The sequence below is a fragment of the Gorilla gorilla genome, chromosome 10, assembly GCF_029281585.2.
Source record: "Gorilla gorilla gorilla isolate KB3781 chromosome 10, NHGRI_mGorGor1-v2.1_pri, whole genome shotgun sequence".
Lineage (NCBI taxonomy): Eukaryota > Metazoa > Chordata > Mammalia > Primates > Hominidae > Gorilla > Gorilla gorilla.
The window spans coordinates 108,649,539-108,669,141 of NC_073234.2; the positions used below are offsets into that span (position 1 = coordinate 108,649,539).

The 19,603-nt window shown below is 42.3% G+C and overlaps 2 non-coding genes across 2 annotated transcripts; one reads left to right on the forward strand and one right to left on the reverse strand.

The window, feature by feature from the left end:
- Positions 1-6,277: 6,277 nt before the first annotated feature.
- On the reverse strand, positions 6,278-6,381 carry LOC115930349 (small nucleolar RNA U13). Its single transcript, XR_004066985.1, has one exon. It is a non-coding gene; the product is annotated as a small nucleolar RNA U13 (small nucleolar RNA).
- Positions 6,382-6,665: 284 nt separating this feature from the next.
- On the forward strand, positions 6,666-6,745 carry LOC115930328 (small nucleolar RNA SNORD74). The gene has a single exon (XR_004066967.1). It is a non-coding gene; the product is annotated as a small nucleolar RNA SNORD74 (small nucleolar RNA).
- Positions 6,746-19,603: the final 12,858 nt, after the last annotated feature.

The window sequence follows — 19,603 nt, forward strand, 5'->3', positions numbered from 1 at the left end:
GCTGACCAGAGCCAGGTAGACTTCATCCACAGAAAAGTGCACCACATGGGCAGTTGAAGCACAGAAATATATTTTCCTGATTCATGAGGTCAAGTAACATGAAGTGAACAATAGAACTTTGCTGACTCTGTTTTTCTAATTTTATTTTGCCCTTACTAATTTTGGTTTTGGTTTGTTTATAGCCAGTAAATTATTCCCCATTGAGAATTAGTTTTATGGTCTGACCATTTATGATCTTTGTAAATGTCGCATAGAGATCCAGTCTCTGTTGGGTGAAAGGCTCCAGAGAATTTAGTTTGTTTGCCTTTTTGGTTGAGAATTTGGTTGCTTTTTTTTTTTTTTTTTTTGAGTCAAAGTCTCACGCTGTTGCCTGGGCGGAGCTCAATAGCTTGATCTCGGCTCACTGCAACCTCTGCCTCCTGGGTTCAAGTGATTCTCCTGCCTTTGCCTCCTGAGTAACTGGGATTACAGGCACGCGTCACCACACCCAGCTAACTTTTTGTATTTTTAGTAGAGACGGGGTTTCACTATGCTGGCCAGGCTGGTCTCAAACTCCTGACCTTGTGGTGATCTGCCCGTCTTGGCCTGGCAAAATGCTGGGATTACAGGTGTGAGCCACAGTGCCCAGCTGGAATTTGGTTTTATGATCAGATCATCTGAGGATCTCTGCAAATGAATTAAGAGTTTATATAGAACTTGTTTCTGCTGGGTGAGAGATAACAGAGCATCTAGTTTGTTAGTCTTTTCTGCGTGTTCACCTTTATATTTTGAATGCAAATTATTAAGAGTTTAAACTGCAAGGGAGGAAAAAATTTTCCTCCTCTCCTCTAAGTTCAATGGCTGGGACCCTGCAAATTAAACAATCTGACAAAAGACAGATTAACAAGAGAAAAACAAATTTAATTAAGTATATTTGCACACATAGGAGTTCACAAACAAATGGGGCTTGAGGACATGGTTAGAATTTGCTTTTTTTTCTTTTCCTTTTTTTTTTTTTTTTTTTTTGAGACAGAGTCTTGCTCTGTTGCCCAGGCTGGAGTGTAGTGGTGCAATCTCGGCTTACTGCAACCTCCACCTCCCAGGTTCAAGTGATTCTCCTGCCTCAGCCTCCCGAGTAGCTGGGATTTCAGGCGCCCGCCACCATGCCCGGCTAATTTTTTTTGTATTTTTAGTAGAGATGGGGTTTCACCATGTTGGCTAGTCTGGTCTTGAACTCCTGACCTCAGGTGATCTGCCCACCTTGGCCTCCCAAACTGCTGGGATTACAGGCATAGACCACCACCCAGCCAGAATTTGGAGCTTATCTACCATCTTGACTAGAAAGATAAGGTGTGGAGAAGAGATTAGACCAAGGAAAGGGGTGCTTTTTGGTTTCTTGGAGGGTGGGGGGTGTAAAATGATCATGGGAAGGTGAGTAGGAAATTAGGAAATGTATGGTAAGTAAGGTTGTTTAGTATGGTTTGTTATACAGATGAGTCTCCAGTGATAAGAATTGTCTCTAGTAGTTCTCTTCCTCCTATAGAAGAGGGAGACAACTTTACAAAAAAGGGATGTGTATGCCCTGCTTTTAAACAGAAGGGAGTGTTTTCCTGCATCCGCTATTTTTCAATTATCTTCAGCTCAAAATAATCCTTATGCCAAAGTAGCATATTTTGGGGTGACATATTCTGGTCCCCTTTGATACCTACTAGGAAAAAAGCTCTTTGACTGGTGAGTTTTATAAATGTATGTTTACTTTGACTCATGACTGAAAATCTAGAATTAAAACTATAAGCTCCCTCTATCTGTTTCCACGCTTATGTTTCTGCAATTCAGAAAGGCATTTAAGTCTCACATAACAATTTTCTTTTTTATTTATTTATTTATTTATTATTTTATTATTATTATACTTAAAGTTTTAGGGTACATGTGCACAATGTGCAGGTTAGTTACATATGTATACATGTGCCATGCTGGTGTGCTACACCCATTAACTTGTCATTTAGCATTAGGTGTATCTCCTAATGCTATCCCTTCCCCCTTCCCCCGTCACATAATAATTTTCACCTCTTGTTGGTATTAATAAATTGGGTTAGAAAATCCGTGAAATTAAAGGAGCTCTATTCTGATTAGCTTATAGAGATAAATGTTTGTATTAATTGTTTCTAGAATTGCTAGAAAATAAAGAAATCGAACTTCTAATATTTTCAATGTAATTTTTATAGAAAGTAACATGGAAATGTTTTAAGATTGCAAGTTCACATAATTTAGGTAAGTCTTCAGCAACCAAGACTAGTTAAATAATTTTGGTTTAATAAAAACAGCTACAGATTAGCTGATAATCAGATTAGCTAGATAAATTCTGATTTATCAGCATTAAATATAATACCTGCTAGTATTTTAATTCTACTTGGGCATGTACTTCTTAAACAGGTTTCTTGATTGAACAAGCTACCATTACTTCTACTTAATACTTAAGATTATAGAAAATATAAATTTGTGTTTCATTGACTCATTATTCTCACAATTTTGTTTGCCTCGGGTTATGGCTTGTGCAAACAATGAGTCTGAAAGGCTATGAAAGCTGTCAAATTTTGCTCAATTTTGACAGGCTTGTTCCCTTGGTTACTGTTTATTGCCTTCATCTACAAGATGAAGGGCTTTTTGTTTTTCTTATGTAATCGGCGTAGACAGCAAAGATTCTGTGTTTTACTGGAATAGCCTTCAATGGTTTATGCTGAATTTATTATTATGTCCTTGACTATTTAAGAAAACAAAAGTTTCTCACTTAGGAAAGATCTAAGCCTCCTTACAGTCATGTTACCTTCTATGTTTACTTTTTAAATACTTTATTGTCACTTAGAAATGAGGAGCCAAAGAGTTTTGTTTTAGTTTTTGTTTTGTTTTGGGTTTGTTTGTTTTGAGACAAAGTCTCGCTTTGTTGCCCAGGCTGGAGTGCAGTGGCACAATCTCGGCTTACTGCAACCTCCACCTCCCCAGTTCAAGCAATTTTTCTGCCTCAGCCTCCCCAGTAGCTAGAATGACAGGCATATGCCACCATGCCTGGCTAATTTTTGTATTTTTAGTAGAGACGGGGTTTCACCCCCATGTTGGCCAGGCTGGTCTCGAACTCCTGACCTCAGGTGATCCACCAGCCTCAGCCTCCTAAAGTGCGAAATTACAGGTGTGAGCCACTGTACCCAGCTCCCAAATAGTTTTATAGACACCTAGATCCGATTCCTGTCATAGTGTTCAAATTGCCTGACAGTGTCTGGTTTTTGCCTCCCTAAAATGGAATTCTAAATATAAAATAAAATGAAGCTTTCAGGATTTTTTTTGCTACTAAAGCTATTTTGAGATTTCCTAGGGGGCCCCTGGAAAATCACAAAGACTTATTTTTCAGCCTTTTGAAAAGAGAGGTGTTAGAAATAATTAGGTTTACTTGCTGGATTACTATTGATGAACCACATGAAGGACTTGTGAAATCAGAAGAGATGCTCAGCCTTTCCTAGGTTAAATTGGTATATGTTGCATGTTGTTAGTATATTTCAGAAACTGTACTCTATATGGACATTTTCCAGAGCTTTGCAGTGTCCTCGCCGTCCATGACACATTTCTTCTTATTAGGGCCCTAGTGCTGCTTTGCCATATTAGACAATGACACTACAGTATTATCACTCATGATTTCAGTTTTTTTTTTTTTTAATAGAAATGGGGTCTCACTCTGTCATCCATGCTGGTCTCAAACTCCTGGGTTCAAGTGATCATCCTGCCTCAGCCTCCCAAAGTGCTGGAATTACAGATGAGAGCCACTGTGCCTGGCCCAATTTCAGTTGCTTTCTAAGTGTTAACTTGATCACAGCTTTACTTATTTAATTTGAATCTAGTATCTTCTAGGGCAGTGGTTTTCAACTGGGGATTGACATCACTTACAGAATTTTACTAACAAACAGATGTCTAAGAACTACTGAGGACCACGAACTCTCTTTACTTGATATTCTTGATATATTTTTGTTATATTCTTACTTAGCAAATTCATGTTATATTATGTTTCAGCATTATTACGTTATATCTCAAGATTTTTTCTCTGGAAAGATTATGTTCATCCATTTTTATAAATGAGATATAATGTTCACTGTCTTCTTTTGTTGTTGTTGTTGTTGTTGTTGTTGTTGTTGTTTTGAGACAGAATCTCCATCTGTCGCCCAGGCTGAAATGCAGTGGTGCCATCTTGGCTCATTCGAACCTCCGCCTTCCAGGTTCAAGCAATTCTCCTGCCTTAGCCTCCTGAGTAGCTGGGATTACAGGTGTGTGCCACTACGCCTGGCTAATTTTTTTGTATTTTTAGTAGAGACAGGATTTCACCATGTTGGCCAGGCTGGTCTCAAACTACTGACCTCAGGTGATCTGCCAGCCTCGGCCTCCCAAAGTTCTGGGATTACAAGTATGAGCCACCCAGCCTGGCCTGTCTTCTTTAAAAATAGAGCTAATCATTATAAGTTTTTTTTTGTTTGTTTGTTTGTTTGTTTGTTTGTTTTTTTAGAGGGAGTTTTGCTCTTGTCGCCCAGGCTAGTGTCCAATGGCGTGATCTTGGCTCACTGCATCCTCCGCCTCCTGGGTTCAAGAGATTCTCCTGCCTCAGCCTCCCGAGTAGCTGGGATTACAGGCGCCCACCACCACGCCCAGCTAATTTTTTGTGTTTTTAGTGGAGATAGGATTTCACCATGTTGGCCAGGCTGGTCTCAAACTCCTGACCTCAGGTGATCCACCCGCCTCAGCCTCTCAAAGTGCTGGAATTACAAGCGTGAGCCACTGCACCTGGCCTGTCTTCTTTGAAAAAGGGCTAATCATTATGTTTTTAATTATTTTATCTAAAATTTTTTTGAATCGACTTTATTTTCTTTTTGGCATGCCACAGAAGCAACCAGATTTTCTTATCGGTTGCATTTTTATTGGAATAAATTCTTATCAGAACTTTTGCTTTTGAAAATTATCAGTAATACATTAAGCAGAGTATTTTAAGCCTTTTGTCATCTAGAGGTAGTTTTTTTTGTTTTACTCTGATGCTTCCTTGAAAATGTTTCCTCTTCAACAAAGGACTGTCTCAGAGACCTGTGGAAAAGGACTATGTTGGGTATTTTGGGGTATGTGCTCCTAATGGCATCACTTAAACAATTTTGAGACCATACCAGCAAACTGAGTAAGGATTTCCAGAACTCTAGGCAGGAAACAAATGGAGTCATGAAAATGCTAACCCAAGATCCAGTGAAACAAGAATTAATTACATAGGGCTAAATGAACTGATGAGGAATGATTGTAGTTTATGGTGGGCGGGGGGAGTATTACTGATTTTTTTTCTTTTTCTTTTTACAAAATTATTTTTATTCTTCTTCACAGCATCTGCAGCTGTGAGATTATTGATGTTTTAATATACAGAAGCCCTTTCTTTTTTCTTTTATCTATAACCCATAACAATTTAGTAGACTCTGTTTTTGTAAATGGAAATGAAACATTTATAAATGATATCATATTCTTCCAGCCTAACCCCTCCAGAATCTGGAAACTCTTAATGAATATTCTTCTTTTCATACCAATATAGTTATTTCCATAGATGCAATAAGGACATATCTGGGACTTAATTTTACTGGGATTTCATTGAAAACATTGATTATACAACCAAGAACTTGCCTGGAATGTCATATTTGAAAACTATGTTTATTTACTCGTATATCACCAAGTACTTTTAAGTAACTAAAGTTGTTTTATGGAGTCAAGGCTTACAAAACCATTGGGTGCAGTGGTGCACACCTGTTGTCCCAGCTACTTGGGAGACTGAGGCAAGAGAATTGCTTCAGCCCAGGAGTTCAAGACCAACCTAGGCAACATAGTGAGACCCCATAGTGAGACCCTGTCTTTAAAAAATAAACAAATAAAAAATAAAACGCTTATACAACCCTCTTGAAAAAACTGGCCTGGGACCTGGTTTACAGGGTTTCCAGCCTTACTCTTTTTTCATTGAGTTTTTGAGTTTCATGAAGGCATCACAATATATCTTTTTAAAAACAACCCATAATTGGAAACTTAACTAATCAAAATGGGCCACCTCTCCTCATTCATACAAATGAATGGAAGAGATTGGAGCCCACACAGCTGCCAGGCTCTATGCAGGGCACTTGGCACGTAATCTGCAGGATCTTTAAATTTTTATTTTACTTTATTCTTATTTTATTTTACTCTTATTTATTTATTTTATTTTATTCTTTTTTTTTTTCTTTTTTAGAGTTTTTTTGAAAGTTCTTGTCAGACAGGTAATGTGTCAACATCATAACAAGGTTTAAGGGAGGTACGGCTCACACATGAGCATGAAAACCCAATTATCATGCTTATGAACTACAAAAGGATCACAGGATATTTTTGTAAGTGCCTACCCAACAGATCTCCCCTCCTTCTGTGGTACAATATGTCCAGTGTTGAACTAGTAGCATTCACATTTCCCCACAAGTGTCACGAAAGGGGGACTGTCTCCCAAGTTTCCCCAGCAGTAAAACCCGATTGGTTAAAGGTCTGCAGGGTGGATCTAGTCCTCTTGCCAGTGATTAATTAGACATGACTGTATAACATGGCTGGGAGGTGGGAGCAGAAGATGAGATTCCAAAAGGAAAGGGTTTATGCTCTTAAAAAGAGCTATGTGATGCCTCTGATGAAGCCTATGTTAGTAGAGACATCTGAGAGTGTAGATGAATGCCAATGGCCCTCATGGAAAGAAAGAGAGATGAGAAAAAGCACACTGTTTTTTTGCATCTACATGTGATATCTGGAATTATAGCAGCCATTTTGTGATCATGAGAGCAGCTGGCTTGGCTAAGGACAAAATTTGTCACACCAAACATGGCAGAGAAGAAAGAAGATTCTGGATTCCTGATAACATTTTTGAGCCACTGGACTAACCAAGACTGGAATTGGTCTTCTTGGGACTTCTTAATATGTGGGATAGTGAATTTTCACATTGAAGTAAATTTTGAATGGAGTTTTCTGTTTCTTATAGCCAAAACCATCTTACCTGCTACAAATATTTTATTTAATTTAATCTTTACAACAGTCCTATATCTGTGGACATTCTCATTTTATAGATAAAAATCTGAGATTCAGAAAGTTTTAGTAACATGGCCAGGCACAGTGGCTCACACCTGTAATTCCAGCAGTCTGGGAGGCCAAGGTGGGGGGACTGCTTAAGCCCAGGAGTTTGAGACCAGCCTGGGAAACATACTGACACTCTGTCTCTACCAAAAAAAAAAAAAAAATTACCTGGGCATGATGGTACATGCCTATAGTCCAGCTACTCAGGAGGCTGAGGTGGGAGGATTGCTTGAGCCCAGGAAGTCAAGGCTGTAGTGAGCTGTGATCGTGCCACTGCACTCCAGCCTATGCAACAGAGCAAGACCCTGTCTCAATAATAATAGTAATGACAGATAGAACAACCACACAGAAGATAAGTAAGGAGAGAGAGGACTTAAACAACATAATAAACCAACTAGAGCTAACGGACATATACAGAACACTCTACACAACAGCATATACGTTCTTCTGAAGTGCACGAGACATTTTCCAGAATAGACTATATGTTAGGCCACAAATTAAGTCTCAATACATTTTAAAAGATAGATATTATAGGCCTGGCACGGTGGCTCATGCCTGTAATCCCAGCACCTTGGGATGCAAAGGTGGGTGGATCACCTGAGGTTGGGAGTTCGAGACCAGCCTGACCAACATGGAGAAACCCCATCTCCACTAAAAATACAAAATTAGCCAGGCATGGTGGTGAATGCCTGTAATCCCAGCTACTCAGGAGGCTGAGGCAGGAGAATCACTTGAACCCAGGAGGTAGAGGTTGCAGTCAGCCGAGATCATGCCATTGCACTCTAGCATGGGCAATAAGAGCGAAACTCCATCTCAAAAAAAAAAAAAAAAAGATAGATATTATATAAAGCATCTTCTCTAAGCACAATAGGATGAAGTTAGAAATCAATAACAGAAGTAAAACTGGAAAATTCCCAAGTTTGTGGAAATTAAACAATGCATCAATAATCAAAAGACCAGGTGCAGTGGCTCAAGCCTATAATCCCAGCACTTTGGGAGGCCAAGGTAAGTGAATCACTTGACCCCAGGAGTTCAAGACCAGCCTGGGCAACATAGTGAGACTCCACCTCTATTTTTAAAATATATATATAAAATAAAAATAAATACAGTAAAAACAATGAAAAACTAAATAGATCAAAGAAAAAATTGCAACAAAAATTTGAAACTACAGAAGAACAAAAACAAAAACACAACCAACCAAAACTTACAGGACATAGCAAAAGCAGTGCTAAAAGGAAAAATTATAGCTATAAATGTTTAAATTTAGGAACAAGAAAGATCTCAAATCAACAACCTAACTTTACAAATAAGAAACTAGAAAAAAAAGAACAAACAAAACCTAATGCTAGCAGAAGGAAGAGACTAACAAAGATTAGAACAGAGATTAATGAAATAGAAAATAGGAAAACAAAAGGGAAAATTAATAAAACCAAAAGTTGGCTCTTTGAAAACATGGACAAAATTGACAAATCTTTAACTAAATGGACTAAAAAAAAGAGAGAAGACTCAAATTACTAAAATCAAAAATGAAAATGGGAAAATTACTACCAACTCTACAGAAATAAAAAGGATTGTAAGAGAGTACTGTGAACAATTGTATGTCAACAAATAGGGTAACCTGGATAAAATGGAAAGATTATGAGAAACACAAAACCCACTAAAACTAAATCATGAGGAGACAGAAAATACAAATAGACTGATAACTAGTAAGGAGACTGAATCAGTAATCAAACATCTCCCAACAAAGAAAGGTCTTGGACCTGTTGGCTTCACTAGTAAATTCTACCAAACATTTAAACAACTAATACCAATCCTTCTCAAACTTTTCTTTAAAAATTAAAGAGGAGGAAACACTTCCTAAATCATTCTATGAGACCAGCATTACCCTAATACCAAAGCCAAAAACACGAGAAGACTACAGATCGATATCCTTTATGAACATGTGTGCAAAAACCCTCAGCAAAATATTAGCAAACTGAATTTAGCAGCATATTAGAAGGATTATACACTACGAGCAAGTAGGATTTATTCCTGGAATGCAGGAACAGTTCAACATATGAAAATGAATTGGCCCTCTCCCTCTCCCCACGGTCTCCCTCTCCCTCTCCCTCTCCCTCTCCCTCTCCTCACGGTCTCCCTCTCCCTCTCCCTCTCCCTCTCCCCACGGTCTCCCTCTCCCTCTCCCTCTCCCCACGGTCTCCCTCTCCCTCTCCCCACGGTCTCCCTCTCCCTCTCCCTCTCCCTCTCCCCACGGTCTCCCTCTCCCTCTCCCTCTCCCCACGGTCTCCCTCTCCCTCTCCCCACGGTCTCCCTCTCCCTCTCCCCACGGTCTCCCTCTCCCTCTCTTTCCACGGTCTCCCTCTAACGCCGAGCCGAAGCTGGACTGTACTGCCGCCATCTCTGCTCACTGCAACCTCCCTGCCTGATTCTCCTGCCTCAGCCTGCCGAGTGCCTGCGATTGCAGGCGTGCGCTGCCACGCCTGACTGGTTTTCGTATTTTTTTGGTGGAGACGGGGTTTCGCTGTGTTGGCCAGGCTGGTCTCCAGCTCCTAACCACGAGTGATCTGCCAGTCTCGGCCTCCCGAGGTGCCGGGATTGCAGATGGAGTCTCGTTCACTCAGTGCTCAATGTTGCCCAGGCTGGAGCGCAGTGGCCTGATCTCGGCTGGCTACAACCTCCACCTCCCAGCCGCCTGCCTTGGCCTCCCAAAGTGCCGAGATTGCAGCCTCTGCCCGGCCGCCACCCCGTCTCGGAAGTGAGGAGCGTCTCTGCCCGGCCGCCCATTGTCTGGGATGTGAGGAGCCCCTCTGCCTGGCTGCCCAGTCTGGGAAGTGAGGAGCGCCTCTTCCCGGCCGCCATCCCGTCTACGAAGTGAGGAGCGTCTCTGCCCGGCCGCCCATCGTCTGAGATGTGGGGAGCGCCTCTGCCCCGCAGCCCCGTCTGGGATGTGAGGAGCGCCTCTGCCCGGCCACGACCCCGTCTGGGAGGTGAGGAGCGTCTCTGCCCGGCCGCCCCGTCTGAGAAGTGAGGAGCCCCTCCGCCCGGCAGCCGCCCTGTCTGGGAAGTGAGGAGCATCTCTGCCCGGCAGCCGCCCCGTCCGGGAGGGAGGTGGGGGGCAGCCCCCGCCCGGCCAGCCGCCCTGTCCGGGAGGTGGGGGGTGCCACTGCCAGGCCACCCCCTCTGGGAGGTGAGGAGCCCCTCTGCCGGGCCGCCACCCCGTCTGGGAGGTGTACCCAACAGCTCATTGAGAACGGGCCATGATGACGATGGCAGTTTTTTCGAATAGAAAAGGGGGAAATGTGGGGAAAAGATAGAGAAATCAGATTGTTGCTGTGTCTGTGTAGAAAGAAGTAGACATAGGAGACTCCATTTTGTTCTGTACTAAGAAAAATTCTTCTGCCTTGGGATGCTGTTGATCTATGACCTTACCCCCAACCAGGTGCTCTCTGAAACATGTGCTGTGTCCACTCAGGGTTAAATGGATTAAGGGCGGTGCAAGATGTGCTTTGTTAAACAGATGCTGGAAGGCAGCATGCTCGTTAAGAGTCATCATCACTCCCTAATCTCAAGTACCCAGGGACACAAACACTGCGGAAGGCTCCAGGGTCCTCTGCCTAGGAAAACCAGAGACCTTCGTTCACTTGTTTATCTGCTGACCTTCCCTCCGCTATTGTCCTATGACCCTGTCAAATCCCCCTCTGCGAGAAACACCCAAGAATGATCAATAAAAAAAAAAATAATAAAAATAAATAAAAACTAAAAATTTTTTAAAAAAAAAGAAAAGAAAATGAATTGGCCGAGCATAGTGGTTCATGCCTGTAATCCCAAAACTTTGGGACACTAAGGCAGGAGAATCACTTGAGCTCTGGCGTTCAGCCTGGGCAACATAACAAGACCCTATCTCTACATAAATTAAAAAATTAGCTGGGCATGGCCGGGCTTGGTGGCTCATGCCTGTATTCCCAGCACTTTGGGAGGCCAAGGAAGGCAGATCACTTGAAGTCAGGAGTTTGAAATCAGCCTGGCCAACATGGTGAAACCCATCTCTACTAAAAATACCGAAAAAAAATTAGCCAGGTATGACCGGGCACAGTGGCTCACACCTGTAATCCCAGTACTTTGGGAGGCTGAGGTAGGTGGATCACCTGAGATCAGGAGTTTGAGACCAGCCTGGCCAACGTGGTGAAACCCCATCCCTACTAAAAACACAAAAAATTAGCCGCGCATGTTGGCGGGCACCTGTAATCCCTGCTATTCCAGAGGCTGAGGCAAGAGAATCGCTTAAACCTGGGAGATGGAGGTTGCAGTGAGCCAAGATAGTGCCATGCACTCTAGCCTGGGCAACAAGAGTGAAACTCCATCTAAAAAAAAAAAAAAATAGCCAGGTGTGGTCGTGGGTGCTTGTAATCCCAGACTCGGGAGGCTGAGGCAGAACAATTGCTTGAACCCGGGAGGCAGAGGTTGCAGTGAGCCAAGATCATGGCACTGCACTTCCAGCCTGGGCAATAAAGCAAGACTCTGTCTCAAAAAAATAAATAAATAAATAAATAACAACAAAAAAAGCTGGGCATGGTAGCACACAGCTGTAGTCCCAGCTGGTCGGTAGACTGAGGTGGACAGATCACTTAAGCCTGGGATGTTGAGCCTGTAGTGAGCTATGATTGTGCCACTTCACTCCAATCTGGGCAACAGAGTGAGACCCTGTCTCTCAAAAAAAGAGAGAAAATCAATCAATGTAATACACCCCATTAACAGAATGAAAGGGTTAAAGAACTACATGATCATCTCAATGGATGCAGAAAAAGCGTTTGACAAAATTCACCACCTTTTCATGATAAAAACCTCAACAAACCAAAAACAGAAAAAAGCTACCTCAGCATAATAAAAGCCACATATGAAAAATCTACAGCAGACATCATACTCAATGCTGAAAGTCAAAAAGCTTTCTCCCTAAGATGAGGAAAAAAACAAAAATGCCCATTCTCGGCCTGGTGTGGTGGCTCATGCCTGTAATCCCAGCACTTTGGGAGGCCAAGGCAGGTGGATCACCTGAGGTCAGAAGTTCAAGACCAGCCTGGCCAAAATGGTGAAACCCCATCTCTACTAAAAATACAAAAATTAGCCAGGCGTGATAGCATGCACCTGTAATCCCAGCTACTCTGGAGGCTGAGGCAGAAGAATCACTTGAATCTGGGAGGCAGAGGTTGCAGTGAGCCAAGATCACACTACTACACTCTAGCCTGGGTAACAGAGTGAGACTACATCTCAAAAACAAAAACAAAAACAAAATGCCCATTCTCTCCACTTCTATTCAGCCTAGTACTAGGGGTTCTAACCAGAGCAATTAGGCAAGAAAAAGAAATAAAAGACTTCCAAGTTGGAAAGGAAGAGGTATAAATTATTTCTGTTTGCAGATAATATGATCTTACGTGTAAAAAACTTAAAAAGATTCCACACCAAAAAAAAAAAAAAAAAAAAAACTGTTGGAGCTCATAAATTAATTCAGCAAAGTGGCAGGTTAAAAAGTCAACACACACACACACACAAAAGTCAACACATAGAAACCAGTTGCATTTCTGTACACTAACAATTAACAATCTGAAAAGAAAATTACAAAACAATTTCATTTACAATAGCATAAAAAAAAAAAGTAAACCTGGGAATGAACTTAACCAAGAAGGTAAAAGACATGTACAATGAAAACTACAAAACATTAATGAAAAAAAGTAAAGAAGACATAAGTAAGGCCAGGTGCGGTGGCTCATGCCTGTAATCCCTGCACTTTGGGAGGCTGAGACAGGCGGGTCGCCTGAGGTCAGGAGACCCAGACCAGCCTGACCAACATGGTGAAACCCTGTCTCTACTAAAAATACAAAAATTAGCCGGGCGTGGTGGCGGGGGCCAGTAATCCCAGCTACTTGAGAGGCTGACGCAGGAGAATCACTTGAACCCAAGAGACAGAGGTTGCAGTGAGCCAAGATGGTGCCGCTGCACTCCAGCCTGGGCGACAGAGTGAGACTCCGTCTCAAAAAAAAAAAAAAAAAAAAAAAAGACGTAAGTAAATGAAAGCATATCTTATATTCTTATATTCGTGGACTGGAAGACTTAATATTGTTAAGATGTCAATGCTACCCAAAGTGATCTACAAATTCACTGCAATCCATATCAAAATCCTTGTGAGGTTTTTGCAGAAATAGAAAGTTCCATTCTAAAATTCATATGGAATCTGAAGGGACTCTGAATAGCCAAAATAATTTTGAGAAAAAAAAAAAAGCTGAAGGACTCATACTTCCTGATTTCAAAACATACTACAAAGCTACAGTAACCAAAATAGCATAATACTGGCATAAAGACGGACATATACACCAAAGGAATAGAATGGAGAGCCCAAAAATAAACCCTCTCATATACAGCCAAATTATTTTTGACATAGATGCCAATATTATTCAATGGGAAAAGCCCAGTCTTTTCAAAAAATAGTGCTGGGAAAACTGCATATCCAGATGTAAAAGAATGAAGTTGGACCGTTATCTAATACCATATACAAAAATTAACTCAAATTTGATCAAACACCTAAATGTAAGACCTAACGCTATAAATCTCTTAGAAGAAAGCCAAAAGCTACATGACATTGGATTTGGCAACAACTTTTTTGGATATGACTCCAAAGGCACAGGCAACAACAAAAAAAAATAGACATATTGGACTTCACGAAAATTTTAAATATGTGTGCATCAGAAGACAATATTAACAGAGCAAAAAGGCAACCCACAGAATGGGAGAAAATATTTGCAAATCATATATCTGATAAGGGATTAATATCTAAAATATATACAGAACTTCCAAAACTTAATAACAACAACAAACAACCTGATTTAAAAAATGGGCAAAAAGGCTGGGCGCAGTGGCTTATGCCTGTAATCCCACCACTTTGGGAGAGATCACTTGAAGCCAATGGATCACTTCAGCCCAGGAGTTCAAGACCAGCCTGGGCAACATGGCAAAACCCCGTCTCTACAAAAAATAGGAAAATGAGCAAGGTGTGTTGGTGCATCCCTATAGTCCCAGCTACCTGGGAGGCTGAGGTAGGAGGATCGATTTAGCCCAGGAGGTGGAGGCTACAATGAGCAGAGATCAAACCACTGCACTCCAGCCTGAGGAACAGAGTGAGACTCTGTCTCAAAAAAAAAAAAAAGAAAAAAGAGAAAATGATTTGAATAGACATTTCTCCAAAGAACATATACGAATGGCCAATAAGCACGGGAAAAAATGCTCAACGACACTAATCATTAGGGAAATGAAAATCAAAACTACAAGATACCACCACCTCACACCCATTACAATGACTACTATCAAAAAAATTGAAAATAACAAGTGTTGGTGATGATGTGGAGAAACTGGAAGCCATGTACACTGGTAGCAGGAATGTATTAGGTTGGGGCAAAAGTAATTGCAGTTTTGCCACTGAATGTAATGGCAAAAACTGCAATTACTTTTAATGAAATGGTGCAGCGACTATGTAAAACAATGTGGTGGTTCCCCTAAAAATAGAATCACTATGTGATCCAGCAATTCCACTTCTGGGTATATACCCAAAAGAATTGAATGTAGGATCTCAAAGAGATATTTATACAACCATGTCGATAGCAGCAATATTCACAATAACTAAAACGTGGCAGTAACCTGGGTGTCTATCAATGGATTAACAGATAAACTATGTTATAGCCATAAAATGGAATATTATTCAGCCTTAAAAAAGAATGAAATTCTGACATATACTACACCATAGATGAACTTTGAGGACATTATGCTAAGTAAAGTAATCCTGTCACAAATGACAAATACTGTATAATTCCACTTATATGAGATACTTAGAGTAGTCAAAATCATAGAGACAAAGTGAAATGGTGATTGCCAGGGACTGGGGAGAGGGAGGAATGCTGAGCTATTTCTTTTTCTTTCTTTTTTTTTTTAGACAGTGTCTCACTCTGTCACCCAAGCTGGACTGCAATGGCCCAATCACGGCTCACTGCTGCCTCAACCTCCTGGCTCAAGCAATCCTCCCACCTTGGCCTCCCAAAGTGCTGGAATTACAAGCATGAGCCACCATGCCCAGCCTACTTTATAATGAGTATAGAGTTTCAGTTTTACAAGATGAAAAGAGTTCTGAAGATGGATGTTGGTGATGGATATGCAATATTGTGAATGTATTTAATACCACTGAACTGTACAATTTAAAATGGTTACAATGGTAAATATTGTGTTATGTGTATTTCAATTGAAAAAGCTGAAAAAAAGAAAACTTTCTTTTTTATGTGTGAGACAGGGTCTCACTCTGCCGCCCAGGCTGGAGCACAATGGCATGATCTCAGCTGAATGCAACCTCCGCCTCCCAGGCTCAAGCGAAAAGAAACATTTCTTAGACCATAGAGCTTAGTGGTTAAGAGAAAACTTTGGTGTCAGCAGACCTGGGTTTAAATCCTGCTTCTGCATGACCTCAGGGCCTCTTTAGGGCTCCTTTTCTCTATGCAGAATGAAGATAGCATTAGTGTAACATAAGGTTGTGATGTAGACTCAGTGAAACTATGTATGTAAAGTACTTCTGCATGCCCAGAAAAAGAATGATGGCTATGGCAATTATTAATATTATCATGCCTCTCATTGTTACCCTATTCAGTAGGCAGCCAGCATTTTGTTTTTGTTTTTGTTTGTTTTTCGTTTTTTTGGTTTTTTTTTTTTTAGATGGAGTCTGGATCTGTCGCCCAGGCTGGAGTGCAATGGCACAATCTAGGCTCACTGCAACCTTCGCCTCCCAGGTTCAAGCAATTCTCCTGCCTCAGCCTCCCTAGTAGCTAGAATTACAGGCACCCGCCATCATGCCCAGCTAATTTTTGTATTTTTGTAGACAGGGTTTCACCATGCTGGTCAGGCTGGTCTTGAACTCCCGACCTCAGGTGATCCGCCTCCCTCGGCCTCCCAAAGAGCTGGAATTACAGGCATAGCCACCATGCCCAGCTAGCAGCCAGCATTTTGAATGGAAAGAGAGCCTCTTGTTCCCAATACCACAGAGAGGTGTCATCAATTTCACTTCAGGCCTCTTAGAGCCTCCCTGTCCATGCTAAAACTTGGAGCTCCTGCTCTTCCTGCCCAGCCACCATCAAAAGCAGCCCAACTCCCTGGGAGCACCTTTGTCTCTGCTCACATTACCTCCCTCCCACCATTCCCAGGGCGCTGAGAGCTTTGATGTTCACGTGGCTGCATGGCAGGGGCAGGAAGATAAAATCCCACTTGTTCTCTCTCTCCACAATACCACCTTTCCACAATTTAGAGGGGGACAGAGATAAAAGAGCAGGTTTTTTCTCTTTTTCTTTTCTTTTCTTTTTTTTTTTTTCAACAACAAATGGTGGTTTCTCTTTACCAGCCGCTACTTCAGAGCCATGCCAACATCAAAGAGCATGAAATCAGCGGAAACTCAAGCCAAAGGACTTCTGTCCCACCCTGGGGTGGTGTGTGGGGGTAGGGGGAGCTTGGCTGTTTACAAAAGAAACAGAAAGTGGAGAGGAGAGGAGGGAACTGTGTGCAGAGGAACATCCCACTGAGGATGGCAAAAGTTTGTTTTCTTAGCATTTCCCCTATGCCACATTAAGCTTGCCAAACAGATGGGACTGAGACAAGGAGGGATGCGGGAAAAAGAAAGCTCAACTTGTCTCATGAATAAATCTTGAGTTGACTTGACATCTTCTAGTCCAGAGGGATTAAGGTGGTAACAGTGGGTTGGCCTGTGTATGTGAGTATTCAGGTGGGACTCACAAGTCCGATGACATTCTCTGCTCTAAATCCATGTGACTGTGTGCAAGGGCAGAAGGAAAAGAAGAAAAGGGTCTAGTTGCGTAACTAGGAGGCCTGTTGTTTTCTGGAGTGTGCCCCATGTGCCACGTCCTGTGCTAAATACCTCACATGTAGCAACCATGGGGTAGGTAGGCTTACTTTTTCCACTTAACATATGTGAGAACTGAAGTTTAAAGAGCTGAAGTCCAAAAGGAGAAGCAGGACCTCCACTCAGATCTGCATCAAAATGTGTGTTCTTGGCCAGATATTATAAAGCTGCTTCCCACGGGGATTGAGTGTAACTTTGAAAAGTGACAAACAAGATGCCATTGTAGGGCATCAGTTATTGGTGGGAATGTGACTCCAAAAAAAGATATGTTAAAGTCTGAACCCGCAGTCCAGTACCTGTAAATGTGAACGTATTTGGAAACAGGGTCTTTACAGATGTAATCAAGTTAAAATGATTTATTGGGGTCAGGAGAACACTAATCCAATGACTGGTGTTTTTATCTGGAGAGGGAGATTTTGCCACAGATCCTCACAGAGGGAAGATGGCCGTGCGAAGACGGAGGAGGGAGCTGGAGTTGTGTTGCCTTAAGTGAAGGAAGACCAAGTATGGCGCAGCCCCCAGAAGCTGGGAAGAGGCCCGGAAGGGTCCTCCCCTAGAGCCTGCGAGAGCGTCTCATGCCAACCCCTTGATTTTGGACTTCTAGCCTTCAGAATTGTGAGGGAATAAGTGTCTGTTGTTTTAAGCCACCCAGTGTGTGGTACTTTGTTACAGCAGCCCTAGCAAACTAATATCACATCTGTCTTTCTGAGTTTGGAGAGAGACCAAGACAGAGAGACAGAGAGTCAGAGAGTGTTGTGGGGTGGGAATAAGGCAAGACTTCAATTTTCAGACAAATAACGTAAAGATTATCTCTAGCATACTGGTCTGGGGAATGAGGCAAAGATGCCAGCCACCAGAGACAGAGACAGAGAGAGAAATCGAGGGGGGCAGTGGGGTGAAAGCAGTGAAACAAGGGGTTTAACTGAAGTAAGGGGACCAGGAAGAAAGAGAAGGGAGCTGGAACCCAAGTGAGACAGATCAGCTCCTTGAACATGAGGAGAGTCAAAGAAGGTTCCAAGGTTCCCTGCCAGGAGGGGAGGGGTTGAGAAAGAACAGGATGCTGCCACCGTCCACGCCTGAGGACGACCTTGCCCGCGCCACCGCCCCTGCCTTCTCACACCTCAACAGGGCTCTTGCGTCAGACTCTTCTTCAGTTACTGCACTCAGGGAACATGTATTTAGCACTCACAAAGTGACAGGCACTGATGGGGAGAGGTGGAGAGACTGCCAGGGTCAGAGAGCCGCACTAAGGACCCAGGGAATGGAGAGCCCTATGACATCCTCAGCCTGGACTGCTCTTCACTTCCCAATCAGCCTAGAAAATGTCCGCTCAGATTTCTAGGCCCACTCAACTTGACTAGGGCCTTCACCACCTTGCTGGGCCCATGATACCTTCCGTACACCTTTAATGCTTGGTAGCTGTATTGTTTCTTTCTATCTGTATCTAGATCTAGATTTCAAAGAAAGCAGATCCAGAAGCTCACAGTCTAATGGAGAACTCATATATCTCAATCTCTATCTAGACCTACATATAGACCTAGATCTAGATAGAGACATACACGTTTTTCTCTTTTTTTAGGAAAAAAAAAAAAAAGGCCAGGTGCAGTGGCTCATGCCTGTAATCCCAGCACTTTGGGAGGCTGAGGCGGGTAGATCACTTGAGCTCAGGAGTTAGAGACCAGCCTGGCCAACATGGTGAAACCTCGTCTCTACTGAAAATACAAAAATTAGCTGGGCATGGTGGTGGGCACCTGCAATCCCAGCTACTTGAGAGGGTGAGGCAGAAGAATCACTTGAACCCATGGGGGCGGAGGTGCAGTGAGCAGAGATCGTACCATTGGATTCCAGTCTCGGAGACAAAGCGAGACTTCCTCATTAGACTGTGAGCTTCTGGAAGGTGGGGCCAGCATCCTATTCATCTCCATCTAGTCTGTGCCTTTGTGGAGCCTGGTGCAACATAGTTGATCAGCAAATAGTTGACAAATGAATGTTCTGAGTATTTTAGAACTCAAACAACAAAAAGTGTAAAATAATTTTAAAAAATAAGCAAGTGACATAAATGCACAACCCAAGAAATAAAATACAAATGGCTCCTAATCGCACATACTAGTCACGTCGATTCCAGTCATAATAAGAACGCAAGTTAAAGCTATGCTGAGAAAATATTTTTCTTCTTAGCCTGGCAACATGTCGTATCAGGAGGCTGGGGAGGGAGCCGGACACAGGCAGGCTCATACCTGGAGTGTGAAGTTGTGTGTCCCTAAGGAGGGTAATTTGGCATCGTCAATCAAAATTACAAATATGTTTATCCTTGGTCCAAAAATCTCACTTCTGGAGGATACCTGCTGAATATCTTACAGATCTGCAAACATAAAATGGCTGTATGTATAGGGTTACGTTGCTACATTGCTTGTAACAGCAAGATATTTAAACCAAATCAAAGGCCCTTCTCTAGAGAACTGGGAAGATAATCTGGGTAGGAGCAGGGACCAGGGTGGATAGCTAGCGAGAGAGGAAAATGTCTCAAGGCGTAACTTTCATATCAGGTTT